The following is a 17,732-nucleotide window of genomic DNA, read 5'->3' as shown; positions in this document are numbered from 1 at the left end:
CGCGATCTCGCTGGCCCCTACGTATCTTCACGCAAGGAGGAAGGATTACACTGCTGACGACCTTCACAGGAGTAGTGAAAGGTTGAGGGAGTACCGGCGCGTACAGTCGGCTCCCCCTGTAAGTGTTCAAAAACGGGTTGGTAAGGCCCATTCTTTTGTGGAAGAGCCTGGGACAGCTCATAAGAGGTTGTTGGTGTCAAGCCCTCCCCAGTTTGAGGAGCCTTTGGTTTTGGACTATGATGAGGATAGCCCCGAGGAAGGGGAGCTGCGTGATACTGTTGCTGGGGGGGGGCATTTTCATGCTTCTCGCAGTGTTTTTCAGGCACCGGTGGAGGTGCAAGCAAAGAAAGTGGTGGTATCCGGACCAGCTCGAGAGCGCGGCCCCACAGGAAGGGTTCCTCGAATGAGGGACAACGCAGAACGAATGGCTTGGAGGTCGGGGCCAGGGCATGCCCCCGCGTTAAACCCAGGTGAGCTTGGTGAACCACGGGCCAAACCACAAATGGTGTCTGTGGGGATCGGGGGTGACTCTTTGGAGGGAGAGTTGACAGGCAAATTGTATAAGGGCTGTTACGTAAAGGATCAAGGAGTGGGCACAGGTGATGGTGAGGGTGCGGCCGCTAAGGTTGAGAGTGGCACAAACACCGAGTCAATAAAGGGTACTGATCCTTTGCATAGCAAAGAACTAAAGATTAAGAAATTGCCCTATATGGGTGTGACTAAGCCTTTGGGAGCACATCTTATGGTTTCTACTTAAGAGAGAATTTGGAAAGGTGAGTATGTAGAGCTTTTGAAGCTGCTGCATAGGGAGGTGCGCTCTAAGGAGGGCTCAAAAGAGGAGGAGTATGAGTTGGCAAAACGCCCTAAGGTACCGCTGACTATTCAAAATTGGACGTCAGCATTTTTGATATATGCTAGCGTTTATTGCGAAAAGTTTCCAGAGCGCTGCGTTGCCTTATTTAAATACATGGATGTTATTAGAAAAGCACAGATCACTGGTAGTGGCTTTGCATGGGCTCAATATGATGAGGAATTCAGGGCTCGTATGGCTTGGGACCCTGATGCTAAGTGGGGTGAATTGGATACAGATCTTTGGCAACACACCATCGGCGTTTCTGTCGGTGGTAAGACTATATTTACTGCCAGCGGATTACCTTTAGTTTATCGGCCCTTTCAGGGTAAGCCCACCAGGGGAGGGGTGGGAAATACAGCAGTCACGCAGTCGGAAGGGGGAGCATGTTGGGACTTTAACAAGGGTCTGTGTTCTAGGGAGTACTGCAGATTTCGGCATGAATGCTCTCAGTGTGGTAGGAGACACCCATCGGTCAAGTGTTGGGGGCCCCGGACAACAGGCGGGCAACAGTGGCCACAGCAGAGTTCTAATACATCAGGCCCCTCTCAGCAATCCCAGTCAATCAGAGGGGGAAAGAATGCTTCAGGGGTTGGGCCAAAGGGCTCGTACTCCGGTTAAGCTGGATCAATTGGCAGAAAGTTTGAGGTGGTATGGGGATGTGAGAGTTCAACAACTTTTGCTGTCTGGTTTTCGAGAAGGTTTTAGATTGGGTTATTCAGGGCCTCGTTTGCGGCGATGGTCCAAGTTGAAAACGGCTGATGAGCTCAAATCAGTGGTGCAGGATAAACTGGATAAAGAAGTTCATGAAGGTAGGATGGCTGGTCCTTTTGATGATTGGCCTTTGCAGGATTTGATCATTTCACCCATAGGAGTCGTTCCCAAAAAAGAGCCAGGGCAGTATCGTCTGATCCAACATTTATCATGGCCAGAAGGGGCATCAGTGAATGATTTCATTGATGAAGAGTCAGCATCAGTGGCCTATTCATCAGTTGATGTGGCAATGTCCTTAGTGGTGACAGCAGGCCCTTTAGCGGAAATGGCGAAATGCGATATAAAATCTGCATTTAGACTGCTTCCAGTCCATCCTGATGACTGGTGTCTTCTGGGTATCCATTTTCAAGGAAAATGGTACGTGGACAAGGCACTACCAATGGGTTGTTCGATGTCATGTGCACTTTTTTAAACGTTTAGCACTTTTTTGCAGTGGTTTTTCACACACCAATCTGGTCATGAGCTCGTGACTCACTACCTAGACGATTTCTTTTTTGTGGGACCACAGGGATCCTCTCAGTGTCAGGCAGCCTTTGATAAATTCGAAGAACTTATGGACTTTTTGGGAGTACCTCTGGCGCCGGAAAAGACCATGGGTCCTTGCGCGACCATGTCTTTTTTGGGTTTTGAGCTTGACTCAAGAGCGATGCAGGCTCGTCTGCCACAGGATAAGAAAGTGAAAATGCTGGATCTTTTGCACTCTATGTTGTCAAAACCTAAAGTTACAGTGAAGGAGGTACAGGTCCTGTTGGGGCATTTCAATTTTGCTTGCAGGGTTGTGAGAGCGGGTAGGACTTTTTGCAGGCGCCTGGGCAGGGCATTGTCAGGTCACCATTTACCTCATCACCGTGTGCGATTGCTGGAGTGAAAGAGGATTTGAGGATGTGGTCCACCTTTCTGCATTCATTCAATGGAGTCCCTTTGGCCCAGGAACAGGATTGGTTGTGGGAGGTCCAGATTTTCTCTAATGCAGCAGGCAGTGATGGTTTTGGTCTGTATTGGCAAGGAAGGTGGTGTGCGGAGAAGTGGCCGGATCGGTGGAAAGATGGTGGTAGGAGCATTGCCTTTTTGGAATGGTTTCCGGTGGTGGTGGCCTTGACTCTGTGGGGGCAGGATTTAGCTCACAAAAAGGTTCTTTTTCGCATTGACAATCGGGCTGTTGTCGATATTATCAACAGACAGTCTGCCAGAGATACTGAGATTCTGAAACTGCTGCGAGTCTTTGTGTTGGGGTGCCTTAAGTATGACATCAGCTTTAGGGCCTTACACATTCCTGGTGTGGACAATGACATTGCGGATGCTTTGTCTCGTTCACAGTGGGAGAGATTCCATGGGCTTGCCTCGGAGGCGGACAGGACACCGACGCACATGCCAGAGCACCTTTGGGAGATCGGCAGCACAGGGTCTTACAGTTGGGGGTAGGTTTGTTGTCCTCATCTACTCGAGCGGCTTATGACCTGGCTTGGAAAGATTTTTTGGCATCAGGGGCTTGCAGACGTGAACCTGGTTGGAGGCGTGTTGAAGATGTAGTTCAATTCATTCTGTATCTGATGGATAGGGGGTTATCTAGGATTACCATTGCTGGGAAGCTAGCAGGCATTTCCTTTATGGGTAAACTCCTTTGGGGATATTCTCCTTCGGCTGGTGAGTTGGGTAGGAGATTGTTGAAAGGGTGGGCTCGTGAGCGCGGTGCGCAGCAGTCAGTTCGGAACCCTTTGTCCTGGCAGAATTTGGCTAGGGTGGTGGAGGCGCTTCCTAGTATTTGTACAGATGAGTTTGAAGTTTGCTTGTTCTCCACGCTTATGGTGTGGATGTTTTTTGGCGCATTCAGGGTTTCGGAGTTGTTGGGTTCTAAGTTTAATAAAGGTATTGGGTGGGAGGATGTTCATTTGTCTGAGAAGGGTGTTCATCTGTGGCTGCATCGCTCGAAAACTGATCAAAGAAGTAAAGGTAAAGGGGTCTGGTTAATAGCATGATTCCTGCTCTCAATTCCTGGTTGGGTGGAGGCCATTGTCCTGATGTTTTAGTTATTCACCTGGGGGAAAATGATCTGTGCAAGGTGAAGGTAGTTGTTCTCTTACGAGCGATGAAGAAAGATCTTTCTCTATTAAAACAGCAGTGGGCGGGTTGCCATGTTGTTTGGACGGAGTTGGTCCCTAGGAGATCCTGGAGAGGGGCTCGCAAGCCCAAGGCAATTGATAAGGCAAGGAAAAAGATCAATGTAGAAGTTTCCAGTTTTTGTAGAGAGTTGGGTTTTGGTCGCGTGACGCACGGTGACATTCGGTATGATGCAGCTGAGTTCTTTCATGATGACGGTGTTCACCTTTCCAGGTTGGGTATGGATTTATATCTCCTTGAGTTGCGGGAAGTTCTGTCTCGTTGTTTGAAGATTCAGGAGTTTTCTGGCTAATTCCTCCTTCTGTTCGTTAGTGTTTTTCTTTGTATTTTGGGGGGCAGAAAGGGGGGGGTGTAGTTCTCCCCCCCCCGCTTTCTGGGTGGCGGGGTTTAGTTGTGTTTTGTCAGGCTTGGCAAGTTTGTGCAACATGCTTGTGGCTCCTCCCCCCGGCCACCATTTTAGGTTTGGTGACCTGGTGGCCGGGAGGTTGAGGTAGAAATTTTTTTTCCCTCCCTTCCCCCCTTATCTGTATTGGTTAGATTAGAAGTACTTTGTGTTATATTTTCATTTAGTCGGTTTTTTCCATTCTAGGATTTTTTTTCGTTTTCTTTTTTTGTGGCCTTTTTTGCTGGAACAGGTGGACATGGAGCTTTGTTTCTGTTATTTGTCGCTTGGAACAGGTGCTGTGCGGGGTTTAGTTGTGTTTTGTCAGGCTTGGCAAGTTTGTGGTTGGTTTTTACTTGGTTGGCTCATTCGGCAGGGGGAATTGGGCATGATGACTTGCTGGGATGGTTGCAGTGGTTGGGGGACCAAAATGCGTTTGAGGGCAAACGGTGGAGTTTGTTTTATGGTTTGGAGGGTTTGATAAGTTGATATGTTTATGCTGGGTTTTTGCATTGTTGGATTTGTAATGATGTAATTTTCGGGTGGGGGCGGGGTCAATGACGTTTAGGGGTGGGGGTGGGGTGGGGAAATTAAGGAAGTCATTATTTAGTGAGGACTAGTTTTGTAAGGCGTTGACCGAGGTTTAAAATCTGTTAATGTGCACCTGTTTCAATGAAGTGGCCTTTTTCACACACAGAAAGTTGTCTGTGGTCTGCTTCCCCCCCTCACCCCTCCCTCCCAATGGGTGGCGCATGACGCATTCCAGGAGTGGACAGGCACAGAAGTGCTTGCATTCGGCGTGTCTGCTGCACGGTCGCATCAACATGTGTATGTATAACTCCTGAGACGAGGACAACTAGAATGCTGACCCTGCAACGGCAGACCCACTCTTACATACGGGCACCGCCGTCAGCGAGCAGTACAGTTGAAATAAATAGCACCATTTAAAACACAGAGTATGTAATGCTAAAATATCAGGAGAAAAAAAGAGATTTGGAGCAAAGATAAAGTCAAAGCACACGCTGTTCGTTCGCATCAGCATGTGTATTTATACCTCCTGTGACGCGAACAAGTTGAACGCTGACCCTACAATTGCGGACCCGCTCTTACATACGGGCACCGCCACCAGCGGGCAGTACACTTGAAAACCAATAGCACAGTTTTAAAAACAGAATATGTAATACTAAAGTATCAGGAAAGAAAAAGCGATTTGGAGCAGAGGTAATCTCCTGGTTTAGTCAAAGCACACGCTGAGCAGTCGTGTCAGCATGTGCCGTTATACCTCCTGAGACGTGAACAACTAGAACACCAACCCTGCAACAACCGACCCGCTCTTACATACCGGCACCGCCGTCAGCGAGCAGTACACTTGAAACAAATAGCATTGTTTAAACCACAGAATATGTAATACTAAAATATAAAGAAGTGGTTAGCAGTAAGGTCGATTTCACACAGTGGAGAGATGCAAAACCAAAAAGGCCAGTGTTAAGCCCTCCTATGTTTGGGTCCACATCCTTTGTATCTCCTTCGTTCACATCATGTTCTGATCAAAACTTACAGAGAACAGTATGTTCAGAACACCAGGCCAATCCAGAAAGGTTTAATGAGGATAATCACGGTTCGTAGTATTCATGAGCCAGTGCCAATTACATTTTATTTATAAACCCCAGATTTTTACCACTAGCACTGTTTTGGTGGTGTGGCAGCAATTCAGTCCATTCCTTTGAGTTAATGACCCCATCTTGTACTATGCAGCCTTCAAAAATACAATGACTCAGCTCTTTGCAGGACATATTTTCATTCACTCTAGTGATAACAAGTTATTAAATCTGTGTCAGTGGTCAAAGAACCTTCTCACACATCACTAACTTTAACCGCTTTGTCGCTGAAACACAGTGACCAGAAGAAAAATGTACCTCATTGTTCTCAAGAACTCAAGAATGATCTGAAAGATTCACTGGCTCATTTAGTTGACTTACTAGAGGATTGTGCAGAATTCATAGATCTTGTGGTAAAATTAGGTCATAGGTTAGGAGAATGTAAAAGTGATAGGCCCAAGACTGATCCTAGGGTAGTGGTTCTAAATAAACGAACTGACTCTGAACCCATGCAAATTGGAGTTATTATGGGGCCTTAGTACTCTGAGAAAAAACGACAGACAACGTAAAGGTAACCTCTGTCTTTATGTTATGTTATGTTAACCTGAATTTGTAAAGCGCACTGACACCATAAGTTTCCTGGTGCTGAGATTGTGAGAGGTCGAAGCGGCGAGACGGGCTAACCGGACTTAGAAAATAACCAGGTCTTTCTGAAAGTCAATAGAGTGCTGCTGGTCTTGATCGCCAGGGAGAGGGAATTCCACAGCTTCGGTGCCAAGTGGGCAAACCTGCGGCCTCCTAGCTTTTTGAGTTTGATGGTGGGAATGATCAGTAAGTGTAGATAGGCCGAGCGGAGATTGCGAGCTGGGCGATGCTTAGTGATAAGGTCTTTGAGACTAACTGCACCCCATAGTCAGTGAGAATCGATTCAGGATATCCCTCTCTGGCCATGAGACCCTCCAAAAATGTAATCACCTGAATCGTCTCAATGCTGGAGGTAAAGTGGATCTCAGGCCACCTTGAAAATAAGTCCAAGAGTACAAAAATGAAAATGTGTTGTTCATTGGAATGAACTGGACCCACAATATCAAGAGACACTTCTTTCCAAGGCCCAAGCAGAAGTTCCCTAATAACCATAGGTTGAACTCTCAAAAGCTTAGATTTATCACTCATAGCACACACCAAACAGTCCCTTATGACCCTCTCTACACATAGGTCCTTCCCTGGCCACCAGTAAGAAGATTTTAGTCTCTCCTTGGTCTTAGACATACCAGAGTCAGACTTATGAGCTAACTCTACTAACTCATAGCACAGTCCAAAGGGAGGTATGAGGCGTGTACCATGCAATAGCATCTCCTCACACACAGCCAATTCATCCTTGACTCCCCAGAATTTAGAAGCCTCCTCAGAATCTTGTATTTTTGAATGCCAACCATTCTGGATGAGACCCATTATTTCAGACAAAATAGAATCCTGAGACAACTTGAGGTGCCATTGATCCTTGTCAATGATTGTCTCTGCAACTGGGCGCACGTGAACATCATTTGTACACCATTTATCATCATAGTCATCATCAAGGAATTCATCAGCAACAAATCTAGAAAGCGTATCAGCCACACAGTTTTCCACCCCAGGAATGAACGTGATGTCAATATCATATTCTTGGAGAGCTATGACCCACTTCATGATTCTACTAGAGAGCAAGTCTATACCTTTCTTTGAGAAAATCTCACACAGAGGTTTATGATCAGTTTTAACCAAGAATACTGTTCCCCAAAGGAATTTTGTTTTGTATGTTTCCTAATGGCCCAAAATATTGCAAGAGCTTACCGCTCAACCACAGAGTAATGTGTCTCAGGATCCTTGAGGCCTCGTGAGATAAATGTGATTGTTTGCAAGCCATTTTCACCCTCCTGTTGAAGCACAGCCCCTAAACCCTTAAGACTAGCATCAGTGGTAACAATGGAAGTCTTGGAGGGATCAAAGCTTATAAGATTAGGAACATCACAGAGCCTTTTCTTGAGAGAAACAAACTCGAGATCACATTCTTTACACCACTTATATTCAGTCTTTCTTTAAAAGCTCCATCATACAGATGGAATGCTCAGCAAAACCCTCAACAAACTTATTGTATTACTCAATCATGCCAAAGAACTTCATAAGTTCCTCACTACATAAAGGAGGAGGCATGCGAGAGATGGTGTCCACCAGATTGGACTTGGGAGCAATACCATCACCTGAGATCGTGTGTCCCAAGTAATGTATCGAAGAAGTAGCAAATTGAAATTTCTCCAATTTCACAGTGAGATTACCTTCTTCAAGCCTACCCAACACAACATCAAGAAGATTTCTATGTTTGTCGTGATCTTTCCCAAATACCAAGATATTGTCTTGATAAACGCAAACACTATCACACCCTTTGAGAACAGTCTCCATTGCACGTTGAAATATGGAAGCTGCCGACACCAGTCCGAATGGCATCCTAACAAATCTAAAAGTGCCAAACAGGGTAATGAAGGAGGTGAGACCCCTTGAGGTCTCAGCCAGCTCATTTTGGTGATAGGGGGATGCCAAATCGATGGAACTAAAGACTTTAGCACCACCCAACATTAACAATTCAGCTATATTGGGAAGAGGATAGCGATCAACAACAACACACTTGTTGAGTTGCCTCAAATCCACACACAAACAAAGTGACCCATTGGCCTTGCACGCTACCACAACCGGAGAAAGCCAATCTGTACTAGTTACTTCTTCAATGATTCCACCAGCCTTGAGCTTATCTAGCTCCTTCCTGATTTCTTCCCTCACAGCTATAGGCACATTTCTAACCTCACAGCAAGAAGGTTGTGAATTGGGACGTAGGGGAATGTCTAACTTAAAATCTTTGAGACAGCCAAGACCTTCTCTAAAAACCTTTGAAACTTTTTGTCTTATGTGTGTTCCAATAGTGACATCAGAATTAACAGAAACAGATTGAACTTCACGTTTGATAATGATAGGAGATAAACTACTGGGATCCAGCATAACACCTAAGTCCCCCTGGTGAAACCACCTGGTGATGCTGTCAACTTTCTGAGAGACATAAATTTTACCAGAAACATAACGCCCACCGTATTCTATGATACCCAAAAAGTACCCACACAATGGTATGGGCTCACCACCATAGGCTAAGGGGTGTATGCCTGGTTTTAGAAGGGTAATCTTACAAGCAAGTTTGGTTTGATAAAATGCTTCAGCGACTATGGTAGTTTTTGCCCCGGAATCAAATAAAACCTTTGTAGATTCACCTTCTACTTGAATTGTGTCAATTTTCGTTCTAATGCAGAATCAACTTGACAAACAATTTGTCCACAGATAAAATCTTCTACAGGAATGTCAGATTCAACACACTTAACATTTGATGCGGAGATCTTGCTTTTACACACAACAGAAAGATGACCTTTCTTTTTGCATTTGGAACAGATAACATTCAAGGCACTTTGAATGTACTTTGTCACATCTGAAACACTTAGGAACAATCGTACCTTTCTTTGACTTAGTAATACTATCAGCTTTAGATGCCACTTTAGTCTCTTCTTTGACTACTTGAACAGTAATTTGCTTATCTTTTTTTAAAGTGTCAACGCACTTTAGAGAGTGTTCAATCCTTTGTGCTACCTGCAACACTTCATCGAAAGAAGGTTCAACCCTGAGCCACAGTTCTTCACAAACTTTCTCAATATTACACCCCAGCATAAAGGTCCCTTATTCTCTCATCAAGTAACTCAGCAAATTTGCAAGAAGATGCAAGTTTTCTAAGATGAGTGACATACATTTCAACAGATTCACCATAATTTTGATGTGTCTTAACAAATTGACATCTTTCAAGTATATTGCTCACTTTAGGTAAATAATGCGTGTCAAGCTTAAATAAACAGATTTCATATTCATGAAGATCTTTGCTTTCTGCGTCTCTGAACTCAGGCAGATTATCAAAAATATCTTTCCCTTCTGAGCCACAACAATGGAAAAAAGGGAGGTCCTGCGCTCGGCACTGAGACTTACACCACACCCTGGCATAACACTCGAAGACTTTTTTCCACTTTTTGATGACGGGTTTACCAGGTGATATAAGGAAAAACGGGGGAGCGGTCACATTTTGCATTGTTACTAAAAGTGTTACGAAAATCAAGAGACAAATATGTCCCTGACAGAAATGACAAGCAGACACAAAATGCAGGAAATGTGGTTGAAGATACCCCAAATAAGTAAACCTGAAATAACAAAGAAAAATTTAAAACAACAGTGTGCCAGTCACTGAACAAACTGGCAGGTGCAGGCCAAAACAATTGAAGAACCAGCTGATGTACCAAATAACGAAAAGAAGATAATGTTGAATATCAAGGTGTGCCCGTCACCGGTGTGCAGGCAAGGTTTACATTGAGAATAGCTGATGAAATTAAGAACTGGTGTAGACAAGAATAGCCAGCGTAGGACGTCAATATCTGACACGCAAAGTAACTTGAAGCTGTGTTTGAAAAACAAAATGGCGGAACGCTGTGTGACAAACGTGCCGTCAAGCGTCAAACAGAAACGTGAAGATCACCATGGAACGCAGCATAGATGACGAAATACAACGTGAAGATCACCGTGGAAAGCAGCATAGATGACGAAATCCAACATGAAGGGGCTCACTTGAAGGAACGCCGCATGAAGAAAAGCTCTGTCATGGCTGAGGGCAGGATTCGACTCAAGACCCAAGGGAAGTTGAGTGAGACAGTTGAATTAAATCTCAAACGAAAAAAAATGCAGCGATGAGTGAAGAGTCGTGCTGATGTCAACTCTTCAATGACTTGAGGTGCAGCTATAAAAGTACATTAAAAAGCGTAATACAGCTTCAAAACAAATGCAGCAATAAGTACAGAGTAACGAGGATGTTAATGAGGATGTCAAGCTCTCAGGTTCGGTGATGAACCTGAGAGCTTGACATCCTCATTAACATCCTCGTTAAAACAATGCAGCAAACAGAACATGAGCCATGCAATTGTTAAGTTCTACAATGACTTGAGGTGCTGCTGCCAAAAGTACATTAAAAAATGTGATACATCTCAAATGTTGTGTCATCTCAATTTAATCCATCAAGGTAGAGTGTTGAGCTGAGACTCCCACAGATGCTAGAAAATTAGTCGAATTAGGGACGAGCCTGCGTCGACTCTGAAACCCCAGTGAAATGAGGCAGTATAAACGCGGCCGGCGAAGGCTCCCAGCCCCTGAAATGAAGAGTTGTAATTCCCAAAAATGTGATAAAACAGCTTAAAGAGTCTGAATAGGGACAATCCTGCGTTGATTTTGAAACCCTAGTGGATTAAGGGCCTACAAACGTGGCGAAAGCTCCCAGCCCCCAAAATAAAGAGAAAGAGCACAGTACCTTGTACAATATTCCTCCTTTTGGCTTTCCCTTTATTATCACTATGTTTTGTTATAATAATTGTACAGATTACATTTTTCCCTACATAGGGAGATGTGTTATAATCTAACTTGGTACATTCCTCCTCCCCTCTTTCTTGGTCCCTTTGGAATGTACCAGGCTTTTTTGTTCCGAAGGTTCCCAAGCTGACTCGAACCTGTGGTGGTGAAAGGACTTGAATAAAGAAGTTGTTAATACTTTCCAGTGTCTTCGTCTTCTTCTTCTTCACAATATTTGACTGTTACTACTTTTCTTCCTTTGGGAAACTGCGCACTTGGCTAAAACTGGCACAGCACAAGAAAGATGCATTTCTTGCAAAAGCAGCTCATTGCAATTTTGGCTACAGACATTAGCAGCGTGTAAGCTGAGACCCGCACTGAGTGCTATTATCGAACATTGAGACTAATAAGCACTGTGCAAGACATTGAGCCGCCAAAAGGTTTAGGCAGTATAGCTTTCGTTCTGAGAACTTTTTTACTTTTAGTATTGGACATATAACCAATAATCATTCTGTGCACTTCTAATTCCCATTGTTCATGAAGGCTCATCGTGAGGGTGATTTATGTATATTACTATTATGTGCACTTGGCACTCTGTGCAGGTCTTAACGGAGTCTGTGAGTTGCATGATCTATACTACTATTATAAAGCAAGAACTGTGAACCTTTGAGGCGGGTAAACTCGGGAACCACAGCGCCAATCCAAACACCCAATACATCATTAGAATTGTCAGGGTCTGCAGAGTGACATAGGCTATATACCACAAAAAAATATACGTTCCTTAAAAAATATACGTTCCAAAAAAAAGCAGTCCCTTGGAACTAGCGCCGGCCGTGTGCGCTAACGACGTGCGTGCTGACATCATCAGGAGCGCTTGGAGGAGGGGCGGACAGGAGCGGAGGACAGGAGCGGTGAACTTTGGTGGACTGGAGCGGGCTGAGGTAGGTCAAGCAAGGGGAGGAGCGGTTAACTTAGAAGCGCGGGGAGGAGCGGTAAACTTTGGCGGACCGGAGCGGGCCGTTTGGAGCGCGGGGAGGAGCGGTAAAGTTTGGCGGACTGCCTGCGTGATGCCTGATTGCCCCCGCAGGGTCAAGCAAGGGGAGGAGCGGTAAACTTTGGCGGACTGGAGCAGGCCGTTTGGAGCGCAGGGAGGAGCGGTAAAGTTTGGCGGACTGCCTGCGCGAAGCCTGATTGCCCCCGGACAACGTCGGGGCGGGCTGCTAGTGTATTAATAAGAAGATTTTGTTGCTGAGCAAATGTATCCGGACAGCACTTTGAACTGCCCTGGTATTTGGTTACCTCATCTTCGTTGCTGGAATGCTACACTGATAACAGAGACATGTGTTTACAGAGTCTGTGGGCTATATCATATGTAATCAGTGTATTCGTCCCAGAGAAGTACTCATGCTGAAACACCCTTGAGCAGTCCTGGTGTTTGCTAACCTTGTATGCTGCAACCAGAATCCTGAACCCACACTTCCTGCATCCAGCAGCGACTGGCACAGAAAAAGCCGAATCGCACAAGTTGAGCTATTTCTCTTTTCGCTATTATCCTATCCCCTTTGCCCTGGGACCTTTCAAGAGGGTAGTATTTTCTTCATTGCTACCTCATTTGTTCATACTCGGATTTGGAAAATATCGTCGCCCCATCGGAACCACCTGGAGTTCAGATGAGTGGCTTGCAACATAATGCTAAGCAACAACAATCAGTGTTCCCTTTGGGCGACAACTTCACCATGGATGATGTACCTCAAACTTTAGCACAAGCCTCCCCTGATACCGCGCAGTTGACTGACATAATTTGCACTTTGCACCCAGAAATGCAACTTAAACAGGAAAATGCTGATCTGAAGAAGGAAGTAATTAAGTAAGTAAACATTTATAAAGCGCAACGAATGCCGAAGCGTCTTAGTGCTGGAGGTGACATGTGCTTCATCTAGGAAGGTGAGGGAGATAATTGCTGTTTTCTTGGGCAGAAAGAGCCAAGTTTTAAGCAGCTTCCTGAATCTGTTAGATTGTATTCTTATTGTAACTGGAAGTGCATTCCAAAGTTTCGCTGCCCGGTAGAAAAGACTCATGATAACCCACCTAGCCGGTAGGATCCTAGGAACATGAACCAGCCCGGCATTGGCTGACCTCAGGTCCTGCCGCGGAACATACCAGCAACAGAGTTTCTGTAGATCGCAAGGCCCCCCCAAACCGTGCTATTGGGCACCAAACAGAGTGCCTTAAACCTAATCCTTTCCTGGACAGGGGCCTTAAACTTCATCCTTTCCTGGACAGGTAGCCAGTGGAGGTCTCTAATGCTGTTTGATATGAGATGACATTTGGGAATGTTTAGTAGCACCCGTGCTGCAGCACTTTGCAGAGACTGGAGTTTTGATTGTAGACGTTTGTCAATGCCCAAGAAAAGGGCATTGCAATAGTCTATTCTTGAAAGGATCTTGTGCGATGAAAGGGAGGATCTTACACAGAATTTTTACAAGTAAAAAACAGGAGGATGTAACGAGATTAATCTGTTCCAAAAAACTTGAGTTGATCGTCAAACAGTACTTCTAAATTTCTAGCTTTGTTAACCGGGTCATGAAAAATACCTGCCTCAGCTGGCCACCAGTGGTTATTCCAGAGTGGGGATCCATTCCCGAACACCACCACCTTAGTTTTGTCCGTATTTAGCTCGAGGCAGTTTTCATGCACCAGCCACCAAGTTTGCGCATGATGTTGTAGATATGACTATCTGCGTATCATCTTCATAGGATACCACCGAAAAAAAAAAGCTTGGATCAGCTTAGCTAAAGGGGTAACATAGATGTTGAATTGAGAGGGGGGCAATGCTGAGCCCTATCGGACTCCACAGGGAAGTGGAAAGATATCAGATGTAAGATTTCCCCGGCATTGCCTCTGCTCCCTCTTCGAAAGGATGGAAGGAAGGAAGCAGAGTAAAAGCCGTCCCTTTAATTCCTACTGTCTCCAGCCTCTGCGTTAAGTCCTGATGATTAACCGTATCAAACTCGGCAGAGAGATCAAGTAGGATAAGAACGCCCCCCTTCACACTGTCTAGCTGTTTGCGGATTTCCTCAGTGGCCATAACTAACTCTGATTAGGTTGAGGGATTCCGTACAAAACCATGTTGGGTGGTGTCAAAAAGATCGTTAGACACCAGATCTTCATTCCTGGATCTTTCCAAGATTTTTGCAGGGAGTGGTAAGCAATATATCGGCAGATATTTTTATGCCTCTGAGTATTATTTAAAGACGGCGCCAGATGTAAGCTGACCGTGTCGGACACCATATGTAACTCAAAAGGAGGACATGGATAGTTCGGGAACCTGCCTTGGTGGATGATAGTAATTCATTTACTCTCTTAGAAGATTGAGAAGAAAAACTTGACAACTCTGAGGTAGTTGTATTGCCGGAGGCTTTATATACAATTGACTGATCTTTAGCCAAGGCAGATGTGTGCTCTGAAAGCTCCTTACAAGCTGTTTGCACTTTGGCCTGAAAGAAGTTGGCAACTTTATCACAGACACTTGATCAGGTGAAAATTAATTTCCATGTTGGAACTTAGACAAAGTTGTAACAGTCTTAAAAAGCTTTCTAGTCGAGTTTTTTGCTGCCACTATTTTCATTGACAAATAGCTGATCTTAGCTGCTTTAATTGCAGCTTTATATTCTTCTAGGGCTAATCTATAATTGTGTTTGCCCCTTTCACTGTAGTCTTGCCTCTAGGTACGTTCTGAGCTTCTGCATTTAAACTTTATACTTCTAAGTTCAGCGGAGTACCATGGGGCTGAAGTATTGTTCCTACAATGTTTTATCGTTTTCTCTGGGACCAGGAGATTTGTTCCCGAACTGATCCAGTGATCAAAATTATCTTGTTATTAACTTGATCTGGTATAGGGGATGTCTGTGTAGGGCCTCTTCTAAATCAGTTTCATTAATGTTGTGCCACATACGAGTCTTAGTAGTCGACAGTCTATTATAGCAGGGCACGTCTGACCCAGGAAGTAGGAGTTTAAAAAAGATGTTACTACGGTCAGTCCAAGTGAGTGGGAGTATTTTTTCCAAAGTAATATTGGTATTATTGGACATGTCTGGCTGGACTTATGTGTGGGTTCTGTTATGATCTGTTGCAGTCCAAAACAGGCCAAAGTATCCACCATGTGGGTGGCGTCAGCTTTATTTCGGCAGTCAAAACCCAAAAGTGAAATCTCCTAGTAGGGTGAAAGTTGGGAAGTCAACACACGATTCCAAGAATGTTTGCATAGACTGTATGAATGAAGCCCTAGGCCCCGGCGCCCGGTATAATAGTGCTCCTGAAAAAGTATTTGTGTAAATTTAAAATTAGCACTTAGGTGTAGAAGCACTAATGTTTGAGTAGGGTTAAGTGTGGCTTTAAAGTCGGTGCGGTATATAATCGTGATACCGCCCCCATGTTTACCTTCCCTATTTACAGGCGCTATCTCATAACCAGCTGGAACAGCTACGATCCAATCAGGATCGGATGTTTTATTAGACCAAGTTTCTGTTGGAAACTCCAGATCCGGAATAAATGTTTCCATAACATTCTCAAATTCATATTTATGTTTAATTCGGGACCTCGTGTTCAGTAAGATACAGGTCAGAGTCTTAATTGGGTTTTTGGGAGAAGCATTAGTCCTCAGTATAGTTCTTAAAGAAGCGGCTTCTGCAGGGTTAACGTTTTGGCAGAATTGACATTCATTACATTTAAAAAGGATGTTATCCTTATTACAATCCCAGGGGGGTTTATTTCAGCACTTACCTTTGTTAAGTGCTATCAGCTGTTCACTGGAATAAGAAGGGGGGTTTGGGGGGGGGGGGCAGCCGACCGAAGGGAGGTCCCCCCCCCCCGGGCAGTTTGGGAGGGTCAGGTCGGGGGGGGGGTTGTTGCAGTCACTGGCTTTCTTTGGGCTTTCTTTTCCTACCAAATCAAGCCCAAGCATAAATGCTTGTGGCTTCTTCCCCCGGCCACCATTTTAGGTTTGGTGACCTGGTGGCCGGGAGGTTGAGGTAGAAAAAATTTTTGAGGTAGTTTTAGCGTTGCTTTATTATAATCTTTTTTGACGCCTATCTATTAACAGCAATGGCGGCTGAGGATTAAAGAGTTTTCGAGGCTATCCGGCTTCTTAGTGAAGCTGAGAGGCTCGATTTGGTGATTGGTAACGCGGCGGGCCCGTCGCGGCCTCACCGTCAAGCTTCCGACGGAGTAGCGGCAGTGGTGGCGGTTTTGTCACCCCCAAGCGTTCTCGCCCGGGGGCACTGAGTGACCGGGGCCGCTCGCGTGTAAGGAAGACGGCCCAGAGTGTGAAGGTGCGGACGTCTGAGGAAATGGCGGGCGATGCTGTGGAGCGGTCTTTGGTTCCGGTAAGATCTCAGGTTGGGGCTTTGCCGGTCGGGGGGCCGCGGGAGCTTCTTTTAGCTCCGCCGGTTTCTATTAGGGCGGGTTCTGTTCCGCCGCTGCGGGGGAAAAAAGGTGCGCAGCGCGGTGGCCAGAAGCGTTCTGCTTCGGCCTCCGCTTTGAAGTTGTCCGCGGCACCACGAGTTGGGGGGGGAGGAGTTAACGCGAGCGGCTTGCTCTCCCTCGCGCATTCAAATTCAGCCTGTTCCGCCGGTTATTGAGGGGCAAAGTTTATCGGCTTTACCGGCGCTTGCTATGATTCCTCATGTGGGTGTTTTGGGGAGAGGCGTGAATTTGATGTCACCGACTCGTTCGTCTGGGCGGGGACAGGAAGGAGTTATGAGGCAAGAGGGGTTACGTCCTCCAGTTGAAGGTGATTTTTGTGATCAGGGTGCGATGGGGCAATTCAGCCCCCTGTTGTTTCCCCCCCCATTATCTAATAGGGGTGAGGTGTTTTCTGTGCAGAGTGGGTCTGTGGGAGAGGGAGAGTGGGCACAAGTTGGGGGTTGGGAGGACGTGTCTTTTGGGGTTCAGGGTCATGTAGTAGGCACACTAACTTCTCCTTTTCAGTCATTGGGGTCCAGCAGGGGGGTGTCTAACACTATGTTGCAGGTGGGCACCCTCCCTTCTAAGGGTGTGGTGAGTAGGAAGTCTGCAGTGGGAACAAGGTCTTGGGAGGGGCTTGATGTTTTCCCTTCATGGTCTCAAGGTATTCAGGAGGCTGATAAGGGTAGGAGAGGTGCCAGTTTTGGAAATCAGGCTGAATTGGAAGGGTTTATTGATTTGCGTAATCCTATTTTTGTGGGTCAAGGGCCCCAGTCTCTTGATGTAGGAGTTCAAGGCCAGGTGGTTTCAGGGGGCCAACCCTTGGGTCCTGCGTCGGCTGTGTTACAGGCCATGCTAGATTGGAGTAGTGGGGAGGAGGTGGTGGAGCCTTCCCCTCCTCTTCATAGGGTTGGTTTTTCTTCAGATACTGTGGTACGGCAGTCCAATGGGAGTATGCAGGGAGTTTGGTCTAAGGATTTGATTGGTTCAAGTGTGGTTTGTAGTCAGGGGCCCGGCACATCAGTCCAGCCTTTTTCCTTGCAGGTTAGGGATCGGCGTGGGACAGCGGACTCGGTAGGGCGCAGTCCAGCCCATGTTC

This window comes from Lissotriton helveticus, chromosome 7 (assembly GCF_964261635.1).
Source record: "Lissotriton helveticus chromosome 7, aLisHel1.1, whole genome shotgun sequence".
Lineage (NCBI taxonomy): Eukaryota > Metazoa > Chordata > Amphibia > Caudata > Salamandridae > Lissotriton > Lissotriton helveticus.
Note: the sequence above shows the minus strand (reverse complement) of the source record.